Source organism: Scardinius erythrophthalmus (genome assembly GCF_964197995.2).
Source record: "Scardinius erythrophthalmus genome assembly, chromosome: 9".
Lineage (NCBI taxonomy): Eukaryota > Metazoa > Chordata > Actinopteri > Cypriniformes > Leuciscidae > Scardinius > Scardinius erythrophthalmus.
Window position 1 is genome coordinate 19,196,832 of NC_138229.1, and position 13,122 is coordinate 19,209,953.

The 13,122-nt window shown below is 38.3% G+C and overlaps 1 protein-coding gene across 4 annotated transcripts in view; it reads right to left on the reverse strand.

Moving 5' to 3' along the window:
• Positions 1-13,122, reverse strand: part of LOC308696313 (sickle tail protein homolog) — a 65,013-nt gene that overhangs the window by 50,197 nt on the left and 1,694 nt on the right. The window lies entirely within an intron of this gene.

Consider the following 13,122-nt stretch of genomic DNA (forward strand, 5'->3'; position numbering starts at 1 on the left):
TGTCATTTTTCAAAACTCTAGACACAAAACTCAAAACGGTTATCACTTGTAACACAGGCTATCTAATGTTCAAAACATTGCATTGTGCATTCACATCTTTAAAGAAATCTTGCACTTGCACAATCATTGTTTCAAAAAACTAATTTACTGTGAAATACCGTTGAGACATAACTATAGATCACCCACACACAAGCAACTGATAGTTTCATTGTGTCATTGTTCGTACAATCATTAAATATTGTAGAACAAAATAGTTGATACAGGTTTCATTATGGCACTACATGTACAGTAAATACATCTCTGTAAAAGCACTGCAGTAATAGAGAGAATACTACAGTGGAATCATTGAACAAAGTTTGTAATATATTGATGAAAAACACTACAGTACAATCACAACATAGGGTTATTTGAATCAAAGCAAAAATACTGTAATTAGCTATGAAATAGAAAAGAAAAGACTGCAAAACATCAAATGCAGTGTTCCTCAACTTGCTTGCTTGTACTGTAAGAAACAGAACAGGAGTGATTATCTGTACAGTGCAGTGCTGTCAATACTGTATAGTCTAAAAAGGTGGTACAGTATTTGGGACCATAGACACAGTGTCTGATGAAGCATTATGATCAAATATTAGGCTACATCCATGGATATTGTAGTCTAAATGGTTCATGCTCCACGCTAATTGGTGACAATGAATCCCGTTATCTTGAAACTTTCATGATTTAGTAAACATGGAAGATTGTTTGTCTGTTTCCATACAACTATGCATTAAGAATAATGCAACAGTTACTTATCATTTTGAGCAGTTGTATCAATTGATAGTTAGATCAATGTAAGGAAATGAATAGACACTCATTTGAAATGTAATGTGTGAATTGCCTTTTGAAATAGTAATACTTTGATGTTAAGTTGTGTCATATTGAACAGGTGATTTTTGTTGAATGAACAAATGATCTAAGTTTTATGTGTATTGTATCCAAGCAATTGAGAAAAGGGTTAGAGTTTTGAAAAATGTGCATTTTGATCATTGGTTGTGAGTTTTGTGTCTAGAGTTGTGAAAAATGACATCAAGGTTCTGAAAATAGTAACAAAGTGATTGTAAAATACTGTAAATATACGAGTGTCTCGCTCACTTTTCAAACCACTGCTCTACTCTCTGCCCTTCAGAGCTGAAATGTATGTAAGTTAGACCGTGTGTGAATTAGAGATGCAGCAAATGGGAGGGTCTATTGTAAGACTAACCTTTGTAAACTATCAGCAAACACAGGACAAGAGGTGATCGAGAGATCACTGACTAAAAGGCATAGACAAGTAAGAAGTGTTTATGTTTGTGGTTCCAGAGGGTTTGGACACAGGTTAAGGCATCAGGGGTTTAAGACAAAGAACACAAAGCCAATGAGAGCATTCCTTCACGTTTAAAAGCACAGCTCTTATTCTGTCAGCAAGGGGTTCGTTTTTCAGCAACAAACCCTACCTGTGACCCTGAACAGACAACAACAGAGGTTTCAACAACATTTTTAACAAAGTTTAAAGCAGTAGAGCTGATTTTGATCTCTGCACCCCCACCTTAATAAAGTGGGATAGCAAGATGTTTCTCAGAAGAGGCAAAAAATTCCATCCCTCATTGTTTTTCATATAATATTTCCAACACCTGCCCATTGTTTGCAGGAATTGGAAAGAGTTTTGCTTGTTTTAGTTAATCACCAATTTCCGTAGCTGGTTCCTCCACCCTCTCTTCCTGTCCATCCCCAGATAGAGCGAGAAAGAAAGAATCAACAAGCCTTTGAGCCAAAGCAACTATCCCTTCTACACAACGAGTCTCTAAACAACATACTTTTATACTGTATTATACACTAACACTCAAAATGTTGGTGTTGGTAAGATGTTTTAAAGTGTTTTTAAACAATTCTCTTCATATTGATAGATAAAAAACTGTAATATTATTACAATTTAAAATGAATATATTTATTAAACTGTACTTCCCAGCAGCACAGCCATGTGGGGCCCAAATGGGTTTGACCTGGGCTATCTAACTGGGACCCAGCCAGTTTTGTCCTCAGTTTCCATGTAGGCCCCACATGGGCTTGCCCAGATGAAATGAACACTGCTTAGTGTGCACAGTACAGGCTGTTTAATGTAACACTGAATCAGTGTTGGAGGTAATGAGATAATTAAGTGATTGAATAATGATAGTGCATTATTGATGAACACCTGCTGTTAACAAGCATAATCACTGAAGGAAAGAGAAACACAAGAACTACTTCCAGCCACAACCTTGGATGAAATCAACTGAAGATAAAATACTTTACATCACCTGTTAGGCGCATCTCGTCAGTAAAGTCGGTTCCTTGATTAGTAGTAAATCGCCATCACCTGCTTTCAGATGGAGCGGTGTTAAATTAACACTCCTGGGGCTGGGAGTGTATATGAGTCCACACTCAAGAGTGTAAAGTGTTAAAATACATTAAACAGCCTGTACTGTGCACACTAAGCAGTGTTCATTTCATCTGGGCAAACCCATGTGGGGCCTACATGGAAACCGAGGACAAAACTGGCTGGGTCCCAGTTAGATAGCCCAGGTCAAACCAATTTGGGCCCTACATGGCTGTGCTGGCTGGGTTTATTTCTGTGATGGCAAAGCTGAATTTTCAGCAGACATTATTCCAGTGTCACATGATCCTTCAGAAATCATTCTAATATGCTGATAGACATAACACATATGGGGCCCTATTTTAACGATCTGAAACGCAAGTGTCAAGCGCAAAGCGCAAGTAACTTTGTGGGCGGGTCTTGGGCGCTGTTGCTATTTTCCCGGCGGGATAAGTGATTCTTGCGCCCGGCGCAAATCTAAAAGGGGTTGGTCTGAAGTAGCTTCATTATTCATAGGTGTGGTTTGGGCGTAACGTGAAATAAACCAATCAGAGCGTCATCTCACATTCCCTTTAAGAGCAGGCGCGCTTGTTCTAGCGGATTCCTATTATAACGGCGGATTTGCCAGGCGCGCGCCAGGAGCGCTTCACAGCCAAGGAGACCGACGATCTCGTCAGGGACGTTGGGGATGGAGAAACACACCCAAATTAACTTTGGTTAAACAGGCGTATGATAATTTGGGTAAATGTGTAAGCTAGATGTATGCTTTTATAATAAACTATCTATCTATCTATCTATCTATCTATCTATCTATCTATCTATCTATCTATCTATCGTAATAATGTATGATTTGCAAAAATAAAAACCGCTGCTTCTGATGAGAGAAGCAAAGTGTATGCGCGTTGTGCACACGCTACATTGATTATGGCCAAGCATGCGCCCTTAAAATAGCATTTGAATAACATGCGCAAGCGCCACTGACTTTAAACTATTTTTTTTCGGTTAGTGGCGGAATTGTTTTCTAAACCTTCAAAATAGCATCAGGGAACGTTTGCGCCGGAACACGCCTCCTCTTTGCTCTGAACCGCCCCCGGGAGCGCAAGTGTATTTCTTAGTTAACCGACGTGCGTCTGTGGAGGGAAAAGTCCGCTGTGACTGCACTTTTCATATCAAGTAACTTTCTCCCCACCCACTTTTAACATTTAAAAGAAAGACTGAGAACAAAGCGATAACAGTCCAACTATACAGTCCAATGGGCAAAACTGACATTTATATGAAGGGCTGCCCAGAGGACATCATATTTTTAGTCGTTCCTCTTTCAGCACCATTAGATAGACACCAACAACACAGATAAAAGTCCCTGAGCAGGTCAGCTTTATTCAACCAATAAGAGACTTAAGAGCTGCCACAGCCAAGTTTATACCTCTAAGCTCTTCACTAATGGTATTCTGTTTCCAAGCTAACCCATAAGGAGGGTATAAATACACCAGGTCTCTAGGATACAAGTCACACTCATGAAACTCTTTCTGACTTCAGGTTTTAGTAAAGGAGAATTGACTGCAAATCAGCGCCACTCAGCTTTGTTCAGTGGTCATGTACATGTCTGGTTTTGTTTTAGACTGTCTAAAACAATGTATTAGTGATGCCAATTGATTAAAAGAAATGAACATAAACTGCGCATTTTTCTGTAATAATTTTCAATTAATCACACCTAACATTACAATTTGTAATATATTTTATATTGTAAAGCATGTTTTCACACTGAATGTCAAAATCAATGTAGAAACAATAATGACGTATATTTTAAATATTTATTTTATTAAATACTATGAATGAAGGCCAGTATCACTGATACACACTGCTGGGTTGTTTTAACCCAATGTTGGGTCAAATATGGACTAACCCAACGTTGGGTTAAAAATGCAATTTAAAAATAGACAAACCCAGCCGTTGGATTACATTTTTAATGTAACCAATGCAATTTGTCCTTTTTTAAATTGCATTTTTGTCCATTTTTGATTTTGTCCAAAATGCAATTTGTCCATTTTTAAATGGCATTTTTAACCCAACGTTGGGTTAGTCCATATTTGACCCAACATTGGGTTAAAACAACTATTGGTATACCAATACTGATACTGATGTCAAATGGATTTTTCATTTCATCAATTTCTGGGGATAAAATTTGTAACTAAAACCATTCAACATTAAAGCGGCGCTATGCAGTGTTTGGCCATTTCGCTTTTTACTCGCGGGTTTCTCTGTAGAGCTCCCCCTACAGCTTCGGAAAAGATATTTGACATCACTGTCGTAAAAACTTTGGCGACTCTCCCCCCTCCCATCTTCTCAATCTGGTCATGCGCATTTGTTTTCAAAGAAGCCGGCGAACGCACGGAGCCATGTCCTCTGAGTTATGTATGATACACAGAAAGCTATAGCGAATAGTGTGTAGTGCCGTAAAGCAATTCGTTACATCGCGAGACCTGATATCACGCGATACTTCCTGACGCTGAGGCCGGCGTTAAAGTTGCAAGGATGTTTTTTTCTGCTCACAGATGCTAGGGGAAAGCGAGACGGCCACCATTCAACCCGAAAAAAGTTATATAACCATTCCAATGACTCCAAAGCTGTTCAGTTGAGGTAAATTAAGCTAAAAAACCCTGCTTAGTTCCCCTTTAAATAATTGGAAGCCATCACTTTTAACATTTAACTAATAGGCTTAAAAAATACTTCTAACATTAAGGTTAGTTTAATCTCAGTCTAAGGAGTTAGTGAAAACACAATCTTGCTCTATTTTAACTGTACCCAAAAAAAGTTTATAAATAAAGTTATTTGAAAAAATATATTTAACAATACATTCTAAAAGTAAAGTGATTTTAATGTATTTTTTAAAACACTCAATTAAGTTTTAGCTCCTATATCTTTGATTAACAGGAAAAAACAAAAATAATGTGATATTATACCATTATGTTTTGGTTAGTACAAAAGATTTTAGTACTGTTTTACAATATTTGTCCTGAAATATATTTTAGATAATTTTGTTTTGTTTTGTTTTGTTTTGCATTATCCAGAATTTTAAACATATTAGTGAGCTGTCAAACTTATGTCTTAATGTTTAAAAAAAGAAAGAAGAAAAAGAAAAAAAGACAGATATTTACTATATAAACAACTTTTAAAAAATATAAACAACTTTTAATATAAAGGGCCTTTATGTAGAATAACTGTATAGCTTGCAGCCGATTCTTAAGATTTTATTGGTCATGTCTGCCAATCACAGTACTGATTGCCCACACCAAACATTGATCACTAAACCTACCTGTCACTGTAACCTTAACCAATGAAATTAGCTGCAGGGCGGGATTTGGGGAAAAAATTGCACCTTTGAGGGTTTAAACTAAATTGGCTGTTGGACAGTGTTACTTTATAAAAACGAGTGACTTTTACACTTTTTTTTTTTTTTTTTAATGTCACATATTGTGATATTTGCATTTTATTTTTGTAATATCGATTATTTTCTCATTCAGCTTTTTTGAGGAGACACTGCCTCCCTTGGCTCCTCGGAGGAAACGCCCCTGAGTCACTCATGAACTGATTTGTAGGAGACATAAAGGATGTATTTGAAGAAATGTCTCAGTCAGTGTTTTGATTTTTTTTTTTTTTAAAGGCTGCCAAAAGAATGTGACACCTTAAAGCAGCACAGTGCAGGGAGGGACACAGATGTAATGGTGGTGGTGGAGGGTTTTCCTAGGTTGACAAAGCCAAGCTGATTGATCTAGTTCACTTGTGCCCTGGAGCAGGGTCCTCTGGACTGCCATGCTGCAATGGTTCACTACACTCTCAGTGAGCGTGTACAGCACACATCACAAACAGCACAGATGAGCGGAGGAGAAATTCATTATGGTCCTGAGAAGGATTGTTCCTCTGCTGTTTGCTCCTGTGTAGAGCTTCTGACAGGGAGCAATGGTGAGGTGGTTAAAAGAGCAGGAAGGAGGGACTCTAATCTCTCTTTTTTTTATGCTGTGCCTAAACAAGACATAATACTATCCTGCAGTGTATAGTACCAAATTACCAGCCTTTCTGGGCAGACTAACCAGTGACAAATGTAATCTAAATCTGTAATTTATCAACGGCTGAAAATGCCCATTATAAAAAAAGATAAAAAACAACAACTTTTGGCTACAATGCAACATGCATCCAGCTACAAAATGAATTCTTTTAAAATCACCTACATCGTACAAGACTTGCATTTAAACAGAAGGAATTTTACAGACTTTACTTCTCTGATTCAGGTGGTTACAAAGATATATAAGAAAATGAAAAAGCACTCAAAACATTAGTGTTTGTCCAGACAAGGGCTCAGATATGAACCCAAATATCTAGCTATAAAGAGGAACAGTGTGGCATGTTAAAAACAGTGGCTTTTGATCAGTTAGATCTGGCTTGTTTGGCTGCAGTTGAATTTAGTGTTGTCCTTGTATGACAGCTACAAGATGCTTCTGTGATTTGACAGCATCTGTTGTAGTTATCTAAAAGGACAGTTGCAGCCAAGCATAAAGATGACGTATTCTGTTTTCATTGCTGTGCAATAAAAGCCATTTCAAAAAAGTTAAAGCTTCAAATGAGGATGCACATAATAAACTGTTCTCGATGCATGTGTACAGACCTCTGACAGAGCTTTTTCTTGCATGGGCAGTAATAAAGAGCTCAAGTTATGTACATTAGTTTGTTCTTGGCTCATTATGCACCTTGAAGCAGTTTATCACTACCAAAACTCGTCACATTATGAAGCAAATGTTGGTTTATTCATTTATCTAGTTGATTTTTTATTTTTTTTTGTCAGCCATGTAGTTGAAATTTTTGCTTTCATCATATCCTTTCGTTATAATACCAGTGGCAGTAGATATAAATGTATCAATAATTTTACATATTTACCTAGTCTTTTTCGCTGTTGGCCTTTCATAGTGCTTTCTAGAGAACAACAAACAAACAAATCATATAGGAGATGTTTTGTTTACTTATGTACAATTCAGTTATTCATTCGTGGATCTGTGGCTTGCCAATTATTTTGCTGGTTCTGATAATGACTCAGGTCAGGATGTTTTTATGTTTAGAAGATGCCAAAAAAAAAAAAAAAGGATTGTTGCGGCTTGTTCACGTTTTTTGTTGGGACTACATGAATAATTTTTGTTGACATAACTAACTGGGTAGTAGGTCTGTAGTTCCCAGCATGGTTTGCCTGGCACATAAATCATAAATATCTTATATTTGGCTTTGTTAAATTTTTTAAGTCGAGTAAAAAATCTGAAAAATAATAAAAAAAACTTTTCTTTTTCATTTATGTGAAATATTTTCATAAGATTTAACATTAGTTAAAGTTAGGGTTTTGAGCTTGGAATGTTAATTTTGCATTTAGTTTGCTTTTTAATGTCAGGTCTCTCTCCTTATTGAAAGTTTCTAATGCTGGGTCCCTTGTCACCTATTTTGTACCTCTGTAACTTTTACTAAACTGGCATGACCGTAACTTACAAAAATGCCCTGAAAATAGCAAAACCAGCTATCTGGTGCTATAGCCACAAAACCACCAAATCATACTATTGGAAATGCATCTCATTCCTTGTCTGAGTGTGTGTGTGAAGAGCGAGAAACAACATACACGGCACGACGGCAGAGAAAGAGAAGAGGCAAACCAAACCACACTATTTTTTTAATTAAACATGACCTCCACCTTTGTTAATGTGTTACCTCAGGAAACTGTCTCCATTCAATACCACACACCACTCTTGCCAGTTACAACACTTATACTTGTGAAACATTGTGAATGTCTGATTAGTGTGACTTTACTCACATGTCAGGCTATTTCAAAGTACACAAAAATAAAATGAGCGGCTTAAAGTCAGTGGCTTGTCAAACAACTGAAAATAGAACATAAACTTTGAAATCAGCTCTAGAGAATTATTATTTTACACAGACTAGCCTCTGCTGGCAAATGGTCTGAAATGAATCTTCTTTCCTGACTATAATGAGTAGGAAATAAATTATCTGAGAAGAAGTATAGTGCAACCTGAGGAAGAGCTACTGCCGTCCAGTCACCTCTAAGTCTCATTATAGCCCAATTTCGTTGTGGGGGGGATGTGTATCTTTAATAACTCAGTCTGAAGACGCCAAGCTAAGCATTCTGCAGTGTGGATCTTGGCCCACTCAAGTTTTGAAGTATCTGTGGTTCAACAGTGAGGACTGATATTCCTGGGCTCAGCAACTATATAAACGGACAAACTGAACTCGACTGGAGATTAGACTGAACGCATGCTCACAGCAGCTTTAAAATCTAAATCATTATCAGAAAATTGCACAGAAGTGGCCAGCATATTAACCCGCATTCTGCAGTTCTTCCATGCAGAACGTGCCACTGAATGACAGGAATGTTAATTCAGTGGCACAGGATTGAATCTATGGGGAAAAAATAAGCTTCATCATTTTATTTATTTTTATTGTTTAGAAGAGGTTGTTGTACTCTGCATTCTCTGTGTTTTCTATACTGTTTTGCTCCAAAGCTGTGGAAACACTGAGAATGCTACGGAGCTAAGCTGGCGGCATGGACAAAAATTAGGTTGGACAGGGCAGCAGAGAGGAACGGGACAAGACATGCACACATCCTGTGTGAGATCACACTGATGTCAAACCATATCGCTTCCTGCTGATTAAGCTGACGTAATGGCACATGAAGATCTGGCTAATTCTTGTATTACATTAGTGCATCAGAGGCAGATGTGGGGAGGTTATATAACTACAGAGCATCAAAGTTCAGTTCACTATAGCAAGATGAAGACATCTTAATTTTTTTTGTGTACAATAAGCAGATTAGTAAACTGATTTAGTGAAATTTTAAGCTTTGATGAGAAAACAAACACATTTTGGAGTCACTAAAGTGTTTTCTAATGGTAGTGTAAACATCCTGTTTCTCTCTTATAGCATTTATGGTGTGATGAGCATTAACTAGAGGAACTTTTCTTTCTGATAACTTTTCATTTTTGCCATACAGTTGCAGAGAAGGAAAATGTAATCCCACAATTTAGCAGATATGGGGCCCAAATGATCTCCAGCCTTGCATACTTCTGTAGCCATCATTTTCTTTTCCCCAAGCTAGCACTAAAAAGGCAATCATAATTTAAAGCAGTTACAAATAAAAAGTAGCTAGCTTGAAGTTACTTAAGGGCCGGGCTGGTAATTTGTGGGTGGGGGGTTGTCCATGCAATAGCCTCCAAATGCTATGCAAATTTCATAAATATAGTGAGATTTTGTGAATCTATGGTTTGAAATATAAGTTAAATCAGTCTGAATGAGCCGTCTTAGAATGATTCTGATTTTCTAATGCTACATGTGGGAGGAATAAATAAATGATTCACAAGTTTGAATCGGACTTTCCAATACTAATAGGCTTTATGTTTAATGTCCACATGAACAAAAAGTGTTAACAGCAGTATGAACTGAAGGCGATATATATGGACTTTAAATAATCAGCTAACTTGGCCTATTTTAATTGTTGCCATTTTATTTAATTATAAAATCTGAGTGTTAGTGAAAAGAAGATATCAGTCGACATATGCAATGGACATCTTTGGACATGGATCATGGACATGGCTCATCTTTGGTAGCTCCTTTGAAGGCATCTTGAGTAAAAGAGCTATATATATTTATGAAGTGATCTCAACTGGATGCAATGCAACCTGTTTTACAGAATATGGAGGGTTTTTTGTTGCCAGTGTGTTTGATTATTCTCTTGTTGGAAACGTTCCACCTACTGGAAAAACGGCATTAATATGAAACTAACTCATCTACTTTCACACAAGTTAGTAGTCTACAATTAGGTAGTGAACAAACCCTCAAATCTCAGGTGCAACTTTTGCTAAAAATGCAATTTGGAGATCAGCTGAATAGGAAAAAATATATTCTTTTTATAAACATGGGCTACAGTTCAGTGCACAGATAGCCACAAGAAAAGATGCTTTAAAATTAGGTGGCAGCTCATGAGGGAAATTGGTGCTGCAGGTTTTTCAGAGGAATCTCTTTCAGCACATTTGGAGCCTCTGAGGGTAGAAAGAACTCTTAAGAGTCCACGCTGTGTTGGATTCTGTGCCTGTGGAAATGTCATGTACTGTATCTTCAGCAGCGTGGCAGGATTGGTGCTGTCTCTGGAATAAATCTCTGTTTTAACAGACCCGACAGAGGGAATGGGTGACAGCAGGGGCCAGTTGTTTTAAGGCTGTGCCTTCAATCTCATACCTCTCTAAGCAGTGTGAGTGAAAATCATTGAAGTGAAAGAAAGGTATTTTGGCATTTGAAAGTCACTGGAGACTGATATAATAAATAGGTGCTATACATGAATAAGTATAAATCATAAATACTATAACAGCAACTAAAAATCAAACTGTAATCAAGTAGTGACAGATATGTAATAACAATATATATATATATATATATATATATATATATATATATATATATATTGTTATTACATATCTGTAATAAATTGTTGTTGTTGTTGTTTTACTGACCCCAAACTTTTAAATGGTAGTACATATATATCTTTGTATAAATTACCATTGAAATAAAATTGTCTGCAAACATTTTGGTGACATGTTTTGTGGGCTGAGCCTACCTGGTATAATGACAGTTCTGCAGTATCAGTCAATGGAAAAATAAACGTTTTTTTATTTTATGAATAAATCTACTTTTTTATTTTAAGTAGAGTGCTGCAGCTGTGACTTCAAAACCCAGAAGCCTATTTCACAAATGGTTCCTATGGGTTTTTATACGGGTGTTTTTCAATTTATGAGTAAAATAAGCATAACTTGACAATACTTCACTCTTAAAAATAAAGATTCCAAAAGGGGGTGTTCGTATAGCGATGCCATATAACAACCATTTTGGCTCCCCAATGAACCTTTAAGTGAGCAGTTCTGAAAAGAACCATATTGTCTTAGTGTAAAGAACATTTTAATAATCTAAAGAACCCTTTTCCACTCTAAGGAACCTTTTGTGCAATGGAAAGGTTCCATGGGTGTTAAAGGCTCTTCATGGAGCCTTTCAAGAGTGTTGGACATTTTAATCTAACGTAAATTACACACACTAAACACCCATGCTGAAAAAGCACATTTTGAAGCTGTCTTTATTTTTTTTAAATATTTTTTTAGATTTTTCTAATAAGTTACAATATAAGAACATTTTGGTGCAAGTGTGTGCAGTTTACGTTGTAGAGCAAAATGTCCAAGTATCATCAAGTTATGCTTACCACAGAACTTATTTTACTCAAAAATATATAGAGTGATACAGGGATGACATTAAAGCCTGGAAGACTTTCGCCACTTGTTCCCTCGAGATTTTCCTATGATGTTTTATAATGTGGTTTTTCAATTATGATTAAAATAAAACATAACTTGATCATTTATAATTTGACGTTTTGTTCTACAGCGTAAACTGCTCACATCCCAAACTGTCTTATTTACACGTTAGAAACATACATACATTTTAAAAAATAAGCATAACTGGCTCAGAATTTCACACTCGGCTGCAACGACCTGTACGACCGGAGCAGGAGCTTGGTTCGTATTGCCAGCAGTAAGTCAGACTTGTTCCCGGTGCGTGTTGGACTCCGGCAGGGCTGCCCTTTGTCGCCGGTTCTGTTCATAATTTTTATGGACAGAATTTCTAGGCGCAGCCAGGGGCCGGAGGGGGTCGGGTTTGGGGACCACACGATTTCATCTCTGCTCTTTGCGGATGATGTTGTCGTGTTGGCCTCATCAGACCAGGACCTCCAGCATGCACTGGGACGGTTTGCAGCCGAGTGTGAAGCGGCTGGGATGAAAATCAGCACCTCCAAGTCCGAGGCCATGGTTCTCAGTCGGAAAAGGGTGGCTTGCTCGCTTCAGGTTGGTGGAGAGCTCCTGCCTCAAGTGGAGGAGTTCAAGTATCTTGGGGTCTTGTTCACGAGTGAGGGAAGGATGGAACGGGAGATTGACAGGCGGATCGGTGCAGCTTCTGCAGTAATGCGGTCCCTGTACCGGTCTGTCGTGGTAAAGAAGGAGCTGAGCCGCAAGGCGAAGCTCTCGATTTACCAGTCAATCTACGTTCCTACTCTCACCTATGGTCATGAGCTGTGGGTCATGACCGAAAGGACAAGATCCCGGATACAAGCGGCCGAAATGAGCTTTCTCCGCAGGGTGGCTGGGCGATCCCTTAGAGATAGGGTGAGAAGCTCGGTCACTCGGGAGGAGCTCAGAGTAGAGCCGCTGCTCCTCCACATCGAGAGGGGTCAGTTGAGGTGGCTCGGGCATCTTTTCCGGATGCCTCCTGGACGCCTTCCCGGGAAGGTGTTCCGGGCATGTCCCACCGGGAGGAGACCCCGGGGAAGACCTAGGACACGCTGGAGAGACTATGTCTCCCGGCTGGCCTGGGAACGCCTCGGTGTCCCCCCGGAAGAGCTGGAGGAAGTGTCTAGGGAGAGGGAAGTCTGGGCATCCCTGCTTAGATTGCTGCCCCCGCGACCCGGCCCCGGATAAGCGGTAGAAGATGGATGGATGGATGGATGGGCTCAGAATTTGTGTTTTCGGTATGGGTGGGTGTAATGGTATTGTTAGAGAAAAATTTTAAGACAAAAAAATGTCCAAGTATTGTCAAGTTATGGTTTTGTTTTACTCATAAACTGAAAAACCCAATTATTAAACCCCATAGGAAAATCTCAAGGGAACCAGGGGCAAATT